A 16185-nucleotide genomic window follows, 5' to 3' on the forward strand; every position below is an offset into this window, starting at 1 on the left:
TGTATGTATATATACAAATGAAAAAATAAAAATAGTTTTGGAAAATAAAAAATATCACACTCACCATCCTATCAACTATTAACCAAAACACTCTACTTTCAAAGGAAAATAGAAGACTCCTTATGAAATGCCCAATGGCTAAAATTCAGCTTCCGCTGTGGCCCAGGTAAAAAGAGACAGAAGCAAATGTGGTATGTGCCCTTTTCCTTTGGCAGGGTCTTGTCTTTTCCTGTTTATTTGACAGAGGGTGCGAGGGGCAGAACAAGCCAATTAGGTGCGTTTCTCTTGCCCGGGGTGGGGCGGCTGCAATAGCCACCTGTGTTTATTTGAATGAGCTTTGCTTCTCCAGGGCGATGCACAGATCCCCCGCAGGGACTCTCCCTCCAGTGAGCCTTAGAAGGTACCCCAGAATGAGTGAGGGGGGTGCTTTTTTTTTAACTTTTTAGTATGGAAAAAGTGAAACACCTGCAAAAGTACAGAAAATAGTACAGGGAACCCCCATGTACACATCACTTGGCCATACCAGTTCGTGAATATTCTACCATCCACACCCCACCCACTTCCCCTACCCACCTCTGATTATTTGGAAGCAAATCCCATACATCATATTACTTCTTTCAAAATATTTCAGCATGTATCTCTAAAAGATAAGGATTCTTTTATACACACACAAACACACATAAAATACCAGTCACTCCTAAAATTCAATAATTCTTAAGTTTGCCTTAATATAAATATCCCATCAGGATTCAAGTTTCCTAGATTGTCTGAGATTTGCACTTTTTTAAAGAGACAGGGTCTTGCTCTGCTGTCCAGGATGGAGTGTGGTGGCGCAAACACAGTTCACTGCAGCCTCAACCTCCTGGGCTCAAGCGATCCTTCCACCTCAGCTTCCTGAGTAGCTAGGACTACAGGTGTGCATCACTATGACTGGCTAATTTCTTTTTATTTTTATTTAAGATAGAGTCTCACTCTGTCACCCAGGCTGGAGTGCAGTGGTGCAATCTCGGCTCACTGCGACCTCTGCCTCCCGGGTTCATGCCATTCTCCTGCCTCAGCCTCCCGAGTAGCTGGGACTACAGGCACCTGCCACCACACCTGGCTAATTTTTGTATTTTCAGTAGAGACGGGGTTTCACTGTGTTAGCCAGGATGGTCTCGACCTCCTGACCTTGTGATCCGCCCGTCTTGGCCTCCCAAAGTGCTGGGATTACAGGCGTGAGCCACCATGCCCAGTGATTGGCTGATTTTTTTTATTTTAATTTTTATAAAATACTGCAACATGAAGACATGGTATCACTATGTTGCCCAGGCTGGCCTCCAACTCCTGGCCTACCAGTAACCTTCCCACCTCCGCCTCCCAAAGTGCTGGGATTACAGGTATGAATCACCATGCCTGGCCAAGACTTGCATTTTTAATAAGCTCCTCAGGTGATACCTGTGCATGATCAAATTAGAGCCATTGTTTAGAGAACACAGAGTGAGAAATCAAACTTTAGCCTGGGAAGCAGCAGGGAGGAGCTGTAGGCGGTTTGGGAAAATCAGCTAAGCCGAGGCAGCGATTGTGAACCTGGGGCAGTGGAGGCCCAGCCCTCTGAGGGAGCACCTGCTCTGTGCCCTGGAGGAAAGGAGCTGCTTGGGTTTCTTGAGAGGCGGAGCTCAGCTGCACCCACCCATCCCACCAGGGCAGATCTGCCCAAGAATCCAGACTCACCTGGATGAAGTTCCAAAGGCTGAACTCAAGATTTGCAAAGAAGAGCAGGAAGATAAGAACTGAAAACTGCAAAAGGCATTCCCAGTGTTGAGATTCTACCTCTCCCTTCATATGAGCTCCGAACTAGGAGCCCTGGCCTCAATTCATGCCTCCCTCCCCTCTCCACTTCGCCTGCCCACTTCTCATCCTGCTCTTCCCCAAGGCTGGTGTTTGCTGTGTGTCCCAGTCAGTGGGTGGGGCAGTAGTTTTCAAATGTCTGGCTGCCCAGAAACCACTCAGGAACATGTGGAGAAAAGAGTACATCCTAAAGGTTAAGAGCAGAGGCTCCCGCCCAACTGCCAGAGTCAGGATCCCAGCTCTGCCATTTACCATGTGTGACCTTGGGAAAGCTATTTAACCCCAGGGCCTCAGTGACCTTATCTGAAAAATAGAAGAGGCTTACTTAGAAAGTAGAAGTATAGGCTGGGCGCGGTGGCTCATGCCTGTAATCCCAGTTTGGGAGCCTGAGGTGGGAGGATAACTTTGAGGCCAGGAGTTCGAGACCAGCCTGGCCAATATGGTGAAAAACCCTCTCTCTACTAATAATACAAATTTAGCCAGGTGTGGCGGTGTGTGCCTGTAATCCCAGCTACTTGGGAGGCTGAGGCATGAAAATTGCTTGAACCTGGGAGGTGGAGGTTGTAGTGAGCTGAGATTGCACCACAGCACTCCAGCCTGAGACAGCAAGACTCCATCTCAAAACAAACAAACAAACAAAAAGTATGTGTGCAGTATGTCAGAGTAGGAGGCAGGGGCCAAGCCATGTGAGGTCTGCTGGGCCAATAAGAAATTTGAATTTTATTCTAATAGCATTGGGAAGTCCTTGGGAAATTTTAAGCAGGGAAATGGCACGACCTGGTTCACATTTTTAAAAATATTATGGCCAGGCACCGTGGCTCACACCTGTCATCCCACCACTTTGGGAGGCTGAGGTGGGTGGATCACCTGAGGTTGGGAGTTCAAGACCAGCCTGGCCAACATGGTGAAACCCCATCTCCACTAAAAATACAAAAAATTAGCCGGGCTTGGTTGCACATGTCTGTAATCAAAGCTACTCAGGAGGCTGAGGCAGGAGAATCGCTTGAACCTGGGAGGAGGAGGCTGCAGGAAGCCGAGATTGCACCATTGTACTCTAGCCTGGGCAAAGTAAGGTAAACTCCGTCTCAAAAAAAAAAAAAATATATATATATATATGTGTGTGTGTGTGTGTATGTGTATATATATATGTATATATATAAAACTTTGGCTTCTGCATCTGGAAAAAGGGAGGGAGTAGAAATACTTTTTCTTTCCAACCAGTAAAAATAAAAACCCTGTACAGTATATATACAGCAAACATAAGCAGACTATGAAAGCTGGACAGAAGATAGACCCTCTAGGAATCACAAGACGCAAGAAACAACATGGAGGTGAGTTCTCTGGGTTTTCTTGTTACTTCCTACAGTTAGGGATACCTTGAGCATCCCTAACCTGAAAATTCAAAATTGGAAATGCTCCAAAATCCCAAACTCTGAGCACCGATATGACACCACAAGTGGAAAATTTTGCTGACTTCACGTGACAGGTCGTAATCAAAACTCAGGCATACAACACACACTTCATTCAGAGTCCTCAAGGGAAAAATAAAATGACCTTCATGCTATGTGCATAAGGTATATATGAACATACATGAGGCTGGGCGCGGTGGGTCACGCCTGTAATCCCAGCACTTTGGGAGGCCGAGGCGGGAAGATTACTTGAGGTCAGGAATTCGAGACAAGCCTGGCCAACATGGTGAAACACCGTCTTCACTAAAAATACAAAAACATTAGTGGAGCGTGGTGGTGGGTGCCTGTAGTCCCAGCTACACAGGAGGTTGAGGCAGGAGAATCGCTTGAACCCAGGAGGCAAAGGTTGCAGTGAACCGAAATCACGCTACTGCACTCTAGCCTGGGCGACAGAGTGAGACTGTCTCAAAAACAAAAAAAAAGATCATACATAACTTTTGTGTTTAGACTTGGGTCCCATCCCCAAGACATCTCATTATATATATATATATATATATATATATATATGCAAATATTCCAAAATCTGAAAAAATCTGAAATCTAAAACACTTCTGGTCTGAGCATTTCAGATAAGGGACAGATAATCAAACTGTATATTCCAGACTCAGTGCGGCAGAAGCCAATACATGTGGAGCAGCAAAGTTTCAAAGAAAGCCTGCTCGCTCTAGCAAAAGGACCAGGAAAGGGGCAGTCTGCCAAGAAAGAAAACTTTCAGACAATAATCACTTGAATCCAGTTAAATGCCACAGAACAAAACTATGGCCCTGCCCCCTACCCCATTGCCAGCAAAGCCCAAGTGGGGAGCCGAGACTTCCAGGCCAAGTAGGGGGTCTAAACTTCAGCCCCACTCTGTGGTAACAAGGCTCCCTTGTTCGCCCCTGTTGGGGGTGTCAGAAGAAACCTAATCAGAACTTTTACCCCCATCCATTGGTAATAAGCTCCCCTCCCCTCATCACTGGTGGTGAAGATCACAGGCGGAGCAGTAATGAGGCATCTCTGTCCCCCAGCCAGGGTGGTATCAGCAGAGATCTGGTGAACAGAAGACTGAAGTGGGAGAAACACTGTACCCAACTTCAAGACTTACTGTACAGCACCAGTAATCACGACTGTGATATGGGCCAGGCGCAATGGCCCATGCCTGTAATCCCAGCATTTTGGGAGGCCAAGACAGGTGGATTGCTTGAGCCCAGGAGTTTCAGACCAGCCTAGGCAGCACAGTGAGACCATCATCTTTACAAATAATCATAATAAAAATATTAGCCAGGTTTGTGGTGTGTGCCTGTGATTCCAGCTACTTGGAAAGCCAACTTGGGAGGATTACCTGAGCCTGGGGAGGTCGAGGCTGCAATGAGCCATGATCGTGCCACTGCACTCCAGCCTGGGAGACAAAGTGACACCCTGTCTTTAAAAAAAAGAAAAAAAGACTGTGGTATTGGTGGAAGGATAGACATGTAGATGCAATATCTTCTTTACTCATCTACCCGTTCAAATGCAAATCTATTTGAGAAATACCCTCACAGGCACCCCCAGAAACAATGTTTCATCAGCTATGTGGGCATCACTTAGCTCACTCAAGTTGACCACAAAATTAACCTTCCCAAGTCCAACCCTTGTCAACTTGGCACTTACATGCAACTCTTAAACCACCCTTAATCCCCAAATAAAGACAATGGCAGGGTCATAATTCTACCCAACATGATACGACTAAAAACGCACTAATCTCTTCCCCAGAAGAGGAAGTAAACTGCTTGAGTGGTGTTTACTTTTCTCCTGATACCCCATAACTTCATTACTATGATGTAAAATTAACGATAGCTAAATACTGATATAAAATCAATACATCTTACGTCTCACGATAAGAGGAAAAGAGAGAAAACAGATATTTGCTTAATATGTGTATATATATGCACAAGTGTGTTCATAAAAAATAAGGGAAAAGATGCTGATCGACAATGATAGTCGTTGTTTCTGGAACTGGTGAAGTGGTTGCATCTGGTATTTATAACTACTTATACTACAGAATATCTGTTCTATATTCCCTTTACCTTCAGCAAGCACCTCAGCTGGTCGTGGTTCTTTACCTGGCGGAGTGACTCAAATTTTCATTCCTGAAGAGTGTGGGCCATCTGTAGTTCCGCCTGGGTCGTGTTGTTGCAGTTTCCCATTGACCTTAATTATAGAGCAGGGTCATACTAAGAGATGCAGTAAAGCAGCAATCCCCAACGTTTTTAGCACCAGAGACCTGTTTTGTGGAAGACAGGTTTTCCACGGATGGGGGTTGGGGGTGGTTTGGGGATGAAACTGTTCCATCTCAGATCACTAGGCATCAGATTTGTAAGGAACACACAACCTAGATTCTTCTCACGCACAGTTCACAATAGGGTTCACACTCCTCTGAGGATCTAATGGTGCTGCTGACATGACAGGAGGTGGAGGCTCAGGTGGCAATACCCACTCACCTCCAGCTATGTGGCCCAGTTCCTAACAGGCCATGGACTGGTACCGGTCTATGGACCCCCCAGTACCATAGCTGGCTGATCACCCCAGGGAATAGTGCCATCTTGAGGGCTCAGTGTTGATCTCTGCTGCTGGCAGATTGGGCACTCAGCAGTGGCCGTAGCCAGGCTGGCCTTGGTGAGTGGAAGTCCACGTTGCTGAGCCCACGCACAACCTCCATCCCTGCCACCACAGCCACTTTGTTCATGAGCCCGTTGGGCAATGTCAGGGATGGCTGGGGAAAGAGAATTTGAGACCAGCCCGGGCAATATAGTGAGACTCATCTCTATGAAAAATAAACAAAAATTAGCTGGGCATGGTGGTGCATGCCTGTGCTTCCAGCTACTTGAAAGCTGAGGTGAGAGGATCACTCGATCCCAGGAGGCTGAGACTGCTATGATCTGAGATCACGCCACTGCACTCCAGCCTGGGTGAAAGAGCCAGACTTTGTCTCAAAAAGAAAAAATTTAAAAAAAAAAAAAAAAAGAAATTTCACTGAGATAGAAGTCCCCTAAATTTTTATCTGATTTATTTCCTACCCTCTGACATCCAAATATCTTATCAATAAGTCTACACTGTGTTATTCTTGCTCACTAGGTCCAATCAGTACATTGTCTTCAGTGTAATAGACCACTGTGACATTTGATGGACAGGAGAGATGATTAAGATCCTTACAAACTAAATGATGACACAAGGCTAGAGAGTTGATATTCCCCTGAGGTAGGACCGTGAAGGTGTATTAGCTAAAAGCACCCTGCTACTGCTGGTCCTTATGAACAGGTATGGAGAAAAAGGGATTTGTTATGCAAAAACTTAATTAGTTCCAGGAAGCCTTTTTTTTTTTGGTTGATTCTTTCAGATTTTCATTTTTTTTCTTTCTCTTTTTTTTGGAGACGAGTCTCGCCCTTATCACCCAGGCTGGAGTGCAGTGGTGCAATCTTGAAGGACAGAGCAAGACTCCATTAAAAAAAAAAAAAAAAGATGGGCACAGAAATCAACTCTAACTTTCTTTTAAAAACACCAACTGTGAAGAGAAAGGAGGGAGTAGGGCAGCAGCTGAAGAGGAAATGAAGCATCAGGAGAGGGTTTTATTTATTTATTTATTTAAGAGAAGAGACTGTTGATAACTTCCCTTCCCCAAATTATGTGAGTTCTAGTTGGGAAATACATCTAGAAAATGGGTACAGTGGCTCACACCTATAACCCCAGCACTATGGGAGACTGAGGTGGGAGTATTGCTTGAGGCCAGGAAATCAAGACCAGTCTGGGCAACATAGCAAGACCCTGTCTCTATTAAAAAAAAATTTTTTTTAATTTAAAATTTTAAAAATGGGGCCAGGCACATGGCCCATGTCTGTAATTTCATCACTTTAAGAGGCTGAAGCAGGAGGATCGCTTGAGCCCAGGAGTTTGAGACCAGCATGGGCAGCATAGTGAGAACTCATCTCTACAAAAAATTTAAAAATTAGCCGGGCATAGAGGTGCACACCTGTAGTCCCAGCTACTCAGGAGACTGAGGCGGGAGAATTACTTGAGCTCAGGAGTGCAAGGCCACAGTGAGCCATGATTGTGCCACTGTACTCCAGCCAAGGTGATAGAGTAAGACCCTGTCTCAAAAAAATAACTTTTAAAATGGGAACTCCTACTTTTTCTTACCCATGAGGTACATTTCAGACAATCTCTTTGAACCATGACATCTTTGACATTTCTCTAGAAGTTTCCCATCTGAGCTCCATTTTTTTATGTGCAACATTTCATAGCATTGCTGATTCTTGGAAAGTTGAAACAGGCCAAGCATTAGCAAACACAGTCCAATTTGTTCAAAACCAGAGTAAATTTTCTAAGTTCCCTACTGTGAAGCTCAAGAGTAAAGGAAGAAGGAAAGGAGGAGAGAAGAACCAAACATAGCTCTGGCCCCCAAAAGGGTGTCTATTGGCAGGTAAGTTATAGATGATTTAGTCCAATCCACTCTTGCAGAAAAGTAAGACACAGTAAGGCTAAGCGACTTGCCCAAAGCCAGATAATACAGCCTTATTTCTCTAATTATTTGTGTCACTGAATTTTTTAAAAAGAAAGTAATCCTCCTACGAATCATTAAACATTAGATATAACATTAAATATATATATATATATTTTTTTTTGAGACTGAGTCTCGCTCTGTCGTACAGGCTGGGTGCAGTGGTGCGATCTCGGCTCACTACAAGCTCCGCCTCTCTGGTTCACGTCATTCTCCTGCCTCAGCTTCCTGAGTAGCTGGGACTACAGACGCCCACCAGCTAACACGCCCAGCTAACTTTTTGTATTTTTAGTAGAGATGGGGTTTCACCGTGTTAGCCATGGTGGTCTCAACCTCCTGACCTCGTGATCTGCCCGCCTCGGCCTCCCAAAGTGCTGGGATTACAGGCGTGAGCCACCGCACCCAGCCTAAACATAATATTTTTATATACTCTCAGAGTCAACTCAATACTTTGAAGGAAAATAATATTTAAATTCAGCATTAGGTCTTGAGAGAAACAACTTTCTTAGGGCAGAATCGATCCTCTATATTATCCAAACTAACGTTGCTTTTGACATTTGGTGTTTCAGGCCACTGTTCCCATTCCTTAGACAAGTCTGGGGCACACTGCCAGTTCCAAATGCTTTACACTTGGCCTCAAAGGTCCCTGGCAAGGCACTTTCATGCCCTGAGGACTTTCTACAGAATGGCTCTTGAGGGTGAAGAGATGAGCATTCCACTTACGTGCCTTTAAAGCAGGCATTCCTTTAGACACAGGGCTTCCTGTGTTCTCATATCCTCGCACCCAGGATTAGGAAACTATTGCGCACAATCACATGTTCAGCTGTACAAGATCAATTTACAGGAGATCATTGTAATTTAGAAAATGACAAAGGATAAATAGAGAGCCAGCTAAAATGTTTGCAAGGGATTTAATCCAAAAATAATAATCTAGCTGGAAAAGTAACAATCTGACTTTTCTAAAAACAGCATCTGATTTTTCTGAACTGAATTCCCTCCAGACAGCCTTCATTCAAATAACTGATTTTATCATCCACTCAAGCTGAAAACTTCTTTCTCTCTTTTCTTTTTTTTTTTTTTTTTTTGGGGGGGTGGGGGGGTGGAGTCTTGCTCTGTCACCCAGGCTGGAGTGCAGTGGCGTGATCTCAGCTCACTGCAACCTCCACCTCCTAGATTCAAGTGATTCTCCTGCTTCAGCCTCTTGAGTAGCTAGGACTACAGGTGCGCACCACCATGCCTGGCTAATTTTTTGTATTTTTAGTAGAGACAGGGTTTCACCATGTTAGCCAGGCTGGTCTCGAACTCCTGACCTCAAGCAATCCACCTGCCTTGGCCTCCCAAAGTGCTGGGATTACAGGTGTGAGCCACTGCACCCGGCCAAGCTGAATACTTCTTCACTGTTGGCCAGGCACTGACTCTGCCACCCACCATCCTTTACAATATGCATTCATAAACAAAGTGCTTGAGACAGAAAAGAATGATTTGAGGTTGCTAAAAAAATAAAAGAGGGAATGGCATTCAACTTCCTCCATTGTATGCGCGCACACACACACGAACACACACATGTGCAACTGAATGCAATTCATTGATAGTAAGGTTCAAGAGTTCACGAATAAGCACACTGAGATAAAATCTACGGATGCTGGAACCAGGATCGTCCCTGCCATGTACATTTCCACTTTCTCCTGGCCACGACTTATTCCAGGAATGTGTCTCAGTGCTCACAGCTGCCGTCCAACGTCAGTGGGGCATTCCCTGCTGTTCTACCACCTTCTGTCTTCTAGATCACGTTCTAGGACACAGAGCCCTCCCAGTGGCTCTCAGACAGCTCCACTCTCCTCTACTCTCTGCTCCTCCCCACACCCCTCAGCACACGACCACCTCATTCCTTAGGAGAAGATCCTCCTCCACCATGGAGCCCTCCAGCTTCCCTCTTCTCCACCTCAGTGTACCTTGGCTGTGTCTCTCTCTTCTCTTCAGAGCAAAGCTGCTTTACATTCCTTTCATTCCTGTCTTCACTTGCCACATCATGGAGGAACTGGAAATGAGATTTAGGAAAATGAAGTTTTATCATAAAGAGAACAGAATGGGCTGGGCACGAAGGCTCATACCTGTAATCCCAACACTTTGGGAGGCCAAGGTGGGAGGACTGCTTGAGCCCAGGCGTCTGAAACCACCCTGGGCAACATAGCGAGACTCTGTCTCTACAAAAAATAAACTTAGCTGGGCTTTGTGGCATGCACCTATAGTCTCAGCTACTCAGGAGGTTGAGGTGGGAGGATCGCTTGAGCCAGGGAGGTCGAGGCTGCAGTGAATGAAGATTGCACCACTGCACTCCAGCCTGGGCGACAGAGTGAGACCTTGTCTCAGGAAAACAAAAAAAAAGAGAGATAACAGAATGCCCTGAAGTTTATCATGGATGGATTTTTTACCTACAGCCTAAGATTGAGAGAGAGGGATTCGCCTGTGTCGCCCAGGCTGGTCTCAAACCACCCTCCCACCTCAACCTCCCAAAGTGCTGGGATTACAGGCATGAGCCACCATACCCGGCCCTAGCCTAAGTTTTTCACTTGGGAGCACCTCTTCAGTTATTTGCCTTTTCCATAATAATATTTACTCTCAATTACACAAGTAAATTTCTTACCAAGATTTCCACCTCCACTTTCTAAAAAAGAAAAAAATAATAATTTAAATGTACTAGCTTGTTTCTCTTCTTTCTCCATTTAATATCCTGCATTGACTACAGAGTCATAGAAATCTACCACTAGAAGAAACTTCGAGATCATCTGACTCAGTCTCCTTACTTTAGAGATGAGAAAATAGAACTCCAGGGAGCGGATGCGATTTGCCTAAGGTCCCACAGGTAACTGGTGGCAGAGCTGGAAGCAGAACTCAAGGCTCTGCATTTCAGGGTCTTTTTATGCCATCACAGTAGCTTTCCACTTGTTTCTCACAGGACTTAACACCCCTTTGTGTTAGGAGCTATACATAGCAAAACCCCTTCTGGGCATCATGTATCCCCTCTGCAGAGTCCTGCGGACCCCAGAGAAAAGTCTCCCCACAAAGGATGGAAGGCATAATTCCCCCAGACTTTTCCCCTTGTGTTCCCCTCCTAGAAAGTCGCATCGACACCAAGGTTACATGACTTCTCCAAGGTCACACTCCAAGTAACAACATGAAAACTGGAATCCAGGACTCTTGACTCAGGACTCTTATGTTCCCAACCAACCAACCAACCAACCTAGACGCAGCTTGGAAAAGAGAAGGTGAGGAGCTAGGCATGGTAGTGCATACCTGTAGCCCGAGCTACTAAGGAGGCTGAGGTGGGAGGATCACTTGAGCCCAGGAGTTCATGGCCATAATACACTGTGATTGTTCGAGGCCACAATACACTGTGAGCCCAGGAGTTCGAGGCCATAATACCTGTGAATACCCACTGTACTCCAACCTATGCAACATAGCAAGACCCTGTCTCTAAATAAATACATAAATAAAATGAAACATATGGACAAAGCATTTTCAAAAAAGAAAAAAGAGGCCAGGCGCAGTGACTCACACCTGTAATCCTAGCATTTCCAGAGGCTGAGGCGAGAGGATGGCTTATGCCCAGGAGTTCGAGACTAGCCTGGGTAACAGAGCAAGACCTCATATCTACTAAAATAAAAAATATTATCTGGGTGTGGTGGTACATGCTTGTAGTCCCAGCTACTCAGGAGGCTGAGGCAGAAGGATAGCTTGAGCCCCAGGAGGCTGAGGCAGGAGGATGGCTTGAGTCTCAGGAGGCTGAGGCAGGAGGATGACTTGAGCCCCAGGAGGTGGAGGCTACAGTGAGTTGTGATCACACCACTGCACTCCAGCCTGGACAATAGAGTGAGATTCTGTCTTAAAAAAGGAAAAAGAAAAAAAGAGAAAGAGAATGAAGGAAAGTTGTAGAAGAGTCCAGAAAACACAGTGAGAGAGAGGTCTTTGGATGTTGGGAAGACAGATCCAAACAATCACTGACTTGACTATCTGGTTCCTTTCAGTTGTACGTGAACAAAACTGGAGAAGAAAAATTGGCAGAATATTTATCACAAACCTGCAGCTTATTTCCAAAAACTTTAGCTTAAAGTTACTCTTTGAGAACAAACATATCTGTTTATTAAACAAAAGATAAATCTGACCACAGGCTCAGATTGTTGTGCCAACAGAAATATTCTGCACAAATGGTAAGACTATTTGTAGAGAATCAGAAATTGCCAATCATAGAGTTGAGAGCTGAAAATCCCTCCCTTCCAACTGTTTATTAACTTCACCTTAAAATGCCCTTACCTGTTTGATGCCAATAACTCATATACTTTTCTATCCGGGCTAGCTCTGTTGCTATCCCATAGAAGAGCTGGCTGTCTTAAAAATTAGTAAGAAACAAGTCCCTTGAGGCATTTAAGCAGAAGTCCAACTAACAATCTTAAGAAGCGGACAGGTCAAATGCAGCTATACCAAACTCTATAACGTGCTACTTTCTTTATAGGAAAGTGATATGGTTTGGCTGTGTCCCCACCCAAATGTGATCTTGAATTGTAGCTCCCATAATCCCCACTTGTCATGGGAGGGACCCGGTGGGAGGTAATTGAATTATGGGGGCGGGTCTTTCCCGTGCTGTTCTCATAATAGGAAATGAGTCTGACAAGATCTGATGGCTTGATAAATGGGAGTTTCCCTGCACACACGCTCTTGTCTGCCACCATGTAAGATGTGCCTTTGCTTCTCCTTTGCCTTCTGCCATGATTGTGAGGCCTCCCCAGCCATGTGGAACTGTGAGTTCATTAAACCTCTTTTCTTTACAAATTACTCAGTCTCGGGTATGTCTTTATTAGCAGCGTGGGGAGAACAGATTATTACAGAGGGCATTCTTCGAGGTTAAAGATTGGCCCAGATGGTCTCTGAGGTCCTTTTCCAACACTGAGATTCTAATTGCAATCCGATGTTATATCTTGTGTCTTCTTTCTTGTCTTCTTTGTGTCCTGACCATTCATGGATATGTCTGCACATTCCATTGTGACCATGAGCACTCCAAGAGCAGAGGCTATGACAGGTGATAGGCAGTAATCTGCACCATGGGAAACTTAAAGCTTAAGTTTTTTTGTTTTGTTTTGTGTTTTGTTTTTTGTTTTTCTTTTTCAGACAGAGTCTTGCTCTGTTGCCCAGGCTGGAGTGCAGTGGTGGGATCTCGGCTTACCGCAAATTCTGCCTCCTGGGTTCAAGCGATTCTTCTGCCTCACTCTCCTGAGTAGCTGGGATTACAGGTGCCCACCACCATGCCTGGCTAGTTTTTGTATTTTTAGTAGAGATGGGGTTTTACCATATTGGCCAGGCTGGTCTTGAACTCCTGATCTCAAGTGATCCACCCACCTCAACCTTCCAAAGTGCTAGGATTACAGGCATAAGCCACCATGCCTGGTCAGCTTGTTTTTTGTTTGTTTGTTTGTTCACTTGTTTTTTATGGAAAAGAAGATTCCCTGATATTGAACATTTTCCCCGGGTAATGGTACAGATATGTAAAATCTATCTGCTTCATTGTGACTATATTGCTTTCCTGTGAGATAATATTTAAGAATGTTTTAACTTAGGCTGGGTACAGTGGCTCACACCTGTAATCCCAGCACTTTAAGAGGCCGAGGCAGGTGGATCACCTGAGGTTGGGAGTTTGAGACCAGCCTGACCAACATGGAGAAATCCATCTCTACTAAAAATACAAAATTTGCTGGGCATGGTGGCACATGCCTGTGATCCCAGCTACTCGGGAGGCTGAGGCAGGAGAATTGCTTGAACCTGGGAAGCAGGGGTTGCGGTAAGCCAGGATCATGCCATTGCACTCCTGCTTGGGCAACAAGAGCAAAACTCCATTTCAAACAACAACAACAACAACAATTAGCTGGGCATAATGGCGGGTGCCTGTAATCCCAGCTACTCAGGAGGCTGAGGCACCAGAATCACTTGAACCCGGAAGGCAGAGGTTGCAGTGAGCCTAGATTGTGCCACTGCACTCCAGCCTGGGTGACACAGCAAGACTCTGTCTCAAAAAAAAAAGTATTAACTTGATTTTATTTCTTGATCATAAAAATAATATACACATTCATTATCTTAACATGGAAACACAAAAAAGTATTAAAAACAAAATTAAAACCCCCCAAAATAGTACATCCTAGATATGACCACTACTAACATTTTGAGAAGATTCATTCCAAACATTTTTCATTGTATATGTGTATGTATTACAAAACTGGAGTTATACTGACATAAAGTTCTATATCCTGCTTTTTCTGTTTTGTATACTATGGCAAATGTTTTCCCAAGTAATTAAATGTTACCCAAGAATGTTTTTTGTTGTTGTTGTTGCTGTTGTTTTTTGAGATGGAGTCTTGCTCTGTAACCCAGGCTGGAGAGCGGTGGCATGATCTCGGCTCACTGCAACCTCTGCCTCTTGGGTTCAAGCGATTCTCCTGCCTCAGCCTCCTGAGTAGCTGGGACTACAGGCACACACCGCCAGGACTGGCTAATTTTTGTATTTTTAGTAGAGATGGGGTTTTGCCATGTTGGCCAGGCTGGTCTCGAACTCCTGACCTCAGGTGATCAGCCCACCTTGGCCTTCCAAAATGCTGGGATTATAGGTGTGAGCCACTATACCCAGTCCCAAAAACAGTTTTAATAGCTACGCTTTATTTCGTTATAAGCTGCTTCCAAGCTTTCACTTTTACAAACACTGTAATATTGAGATGGAGAACTTTGGATATGCATTTTTGTGCTCATCTTTGGTATTTCCTTGGGGATAAAATTTCTAAAGGGCTACACCACAGAAGGAAAAGTTTCCAAAATAAACTGACACACATCATCTCAATTCCTGAGACTGGAATGACACGATAGCAGATTTTTGTTGCCCCCAAGCACTCAATTAAAGCAACAACAACAAAAATCATGTGTACAGGAAGAAAGCATTATCCTAGGTCTCAGGTTATTTCTATAAACAATAGTGTGTAACTGCAATTTTGCCCACAATAAAAAATAACCAGGTATGCAAAGAAACATGACCACATGAATGAAAACAGCAGAAATAATAGACAATGGAAATAAATGAATGGGAGAAGAATGGCAAAGACTGAGGTTATCAGACACAGATTTTAAAGGAATTACATCCCCTCCATTTATGAAGATGAAAAACAGGACTGAATAGTTCGGCAGAGAAAAAATATAAAAAAGAACAGAATGGAAATTCTGGAACTAAAACTAAGATAATCGAAATTAAGAACCCAATGGGTAGTTATAAAACAGGATTAGATACAGATGACAAGAGATTTAATAAAAGATTGGGCAGAAGGCAATATCCAGAGCAAAACACAGGAAAACAAAAAGATAAAAAATAAAGAAGACAGTAAGAGAATTACACGATGGAGTGCAAAGATCTAACCTATGTGTAATCAGTCACAAAAAGAGAGGAGACAATGATTCACAAGCTGTATTTGATGGCTGAGAAGTTTTCAAAATTTATTAATAACGTCAAGTTCCATATCCAATTACCTACAAACCCCAAAGAGGACAAAAAAGGAATCCATACTTGAGCACATCAGAGTAAAACTGCTGAAAACCAAAGGCAAAGAAAATTTTAAAAACAGCCAAAGAAATAAAATAGGCAAATTATCTGCAAGGGAGCGCTGGTGAGGTGGACAGTTCTCAACAGAAAGAATGGTAGTCAAAAGAAATGAAATGTTATCTTTAAAGCACTGAATGAAAATATCTGCCAGCCTTCCATTTTGTACCCAATGAAGGTAATTTCCAAGAATGAAAGAAGAATAAAAACATATCCAGACAAACAAAACAACATGTTAATCGCTCCACTGAGGGAATACTAAATGGTATTCTTCAAAGAGAAGGAAATGATCGCAGATGGAAGACCAGACATGTAAAAATAAATTAAGAACAATAAACTGGTAAATATGTAAATAAATTTAATAAATTTCACTCATATATTCACTTGGAAAATAATAATAATAATGACTTATTGAGTTAAAAAGTATGTGTATAACATACATACATGACTATAATGGTATAAAAATCAGGAGTGGATAGGCTGGGTGCGGTGGCTCACGCCTGTAATCCCAGCACTTTGGGAGGCCGAGGCAGGCAGATCACGAGGTCAGGAGATGGAGACCATCCTGGCTAACATGATGAAATCCCATCTCTACTAAAAATACAAAAAAAAAAATTAGCCGAGTGTGGTGGCTGGCGCCTGTAGTTCCAGCTACTCTGGAGGCTGAGGCAGGAGAATGGCGAGAACCCAGGAGGCGGAGCTTGCAGTGAGCTGAGATTGCGCCACTGCACTCCAGACTGGGCGATAGA

Source organism: Chlorocebus sabaeus, chromosome 21, assembly GCF_047675955.1.
Source record: "Chlorocebus sabaeus isolate Y175 chromosome 21, mChlSab1.0.hap1, whole genome shotgun sequence".
NCBI lineage: Eukaryota > Metazoa > Chordata > Mammalia > Primates > Cercopithecidae > Chlorocebus > Chlorocebus sabaeus.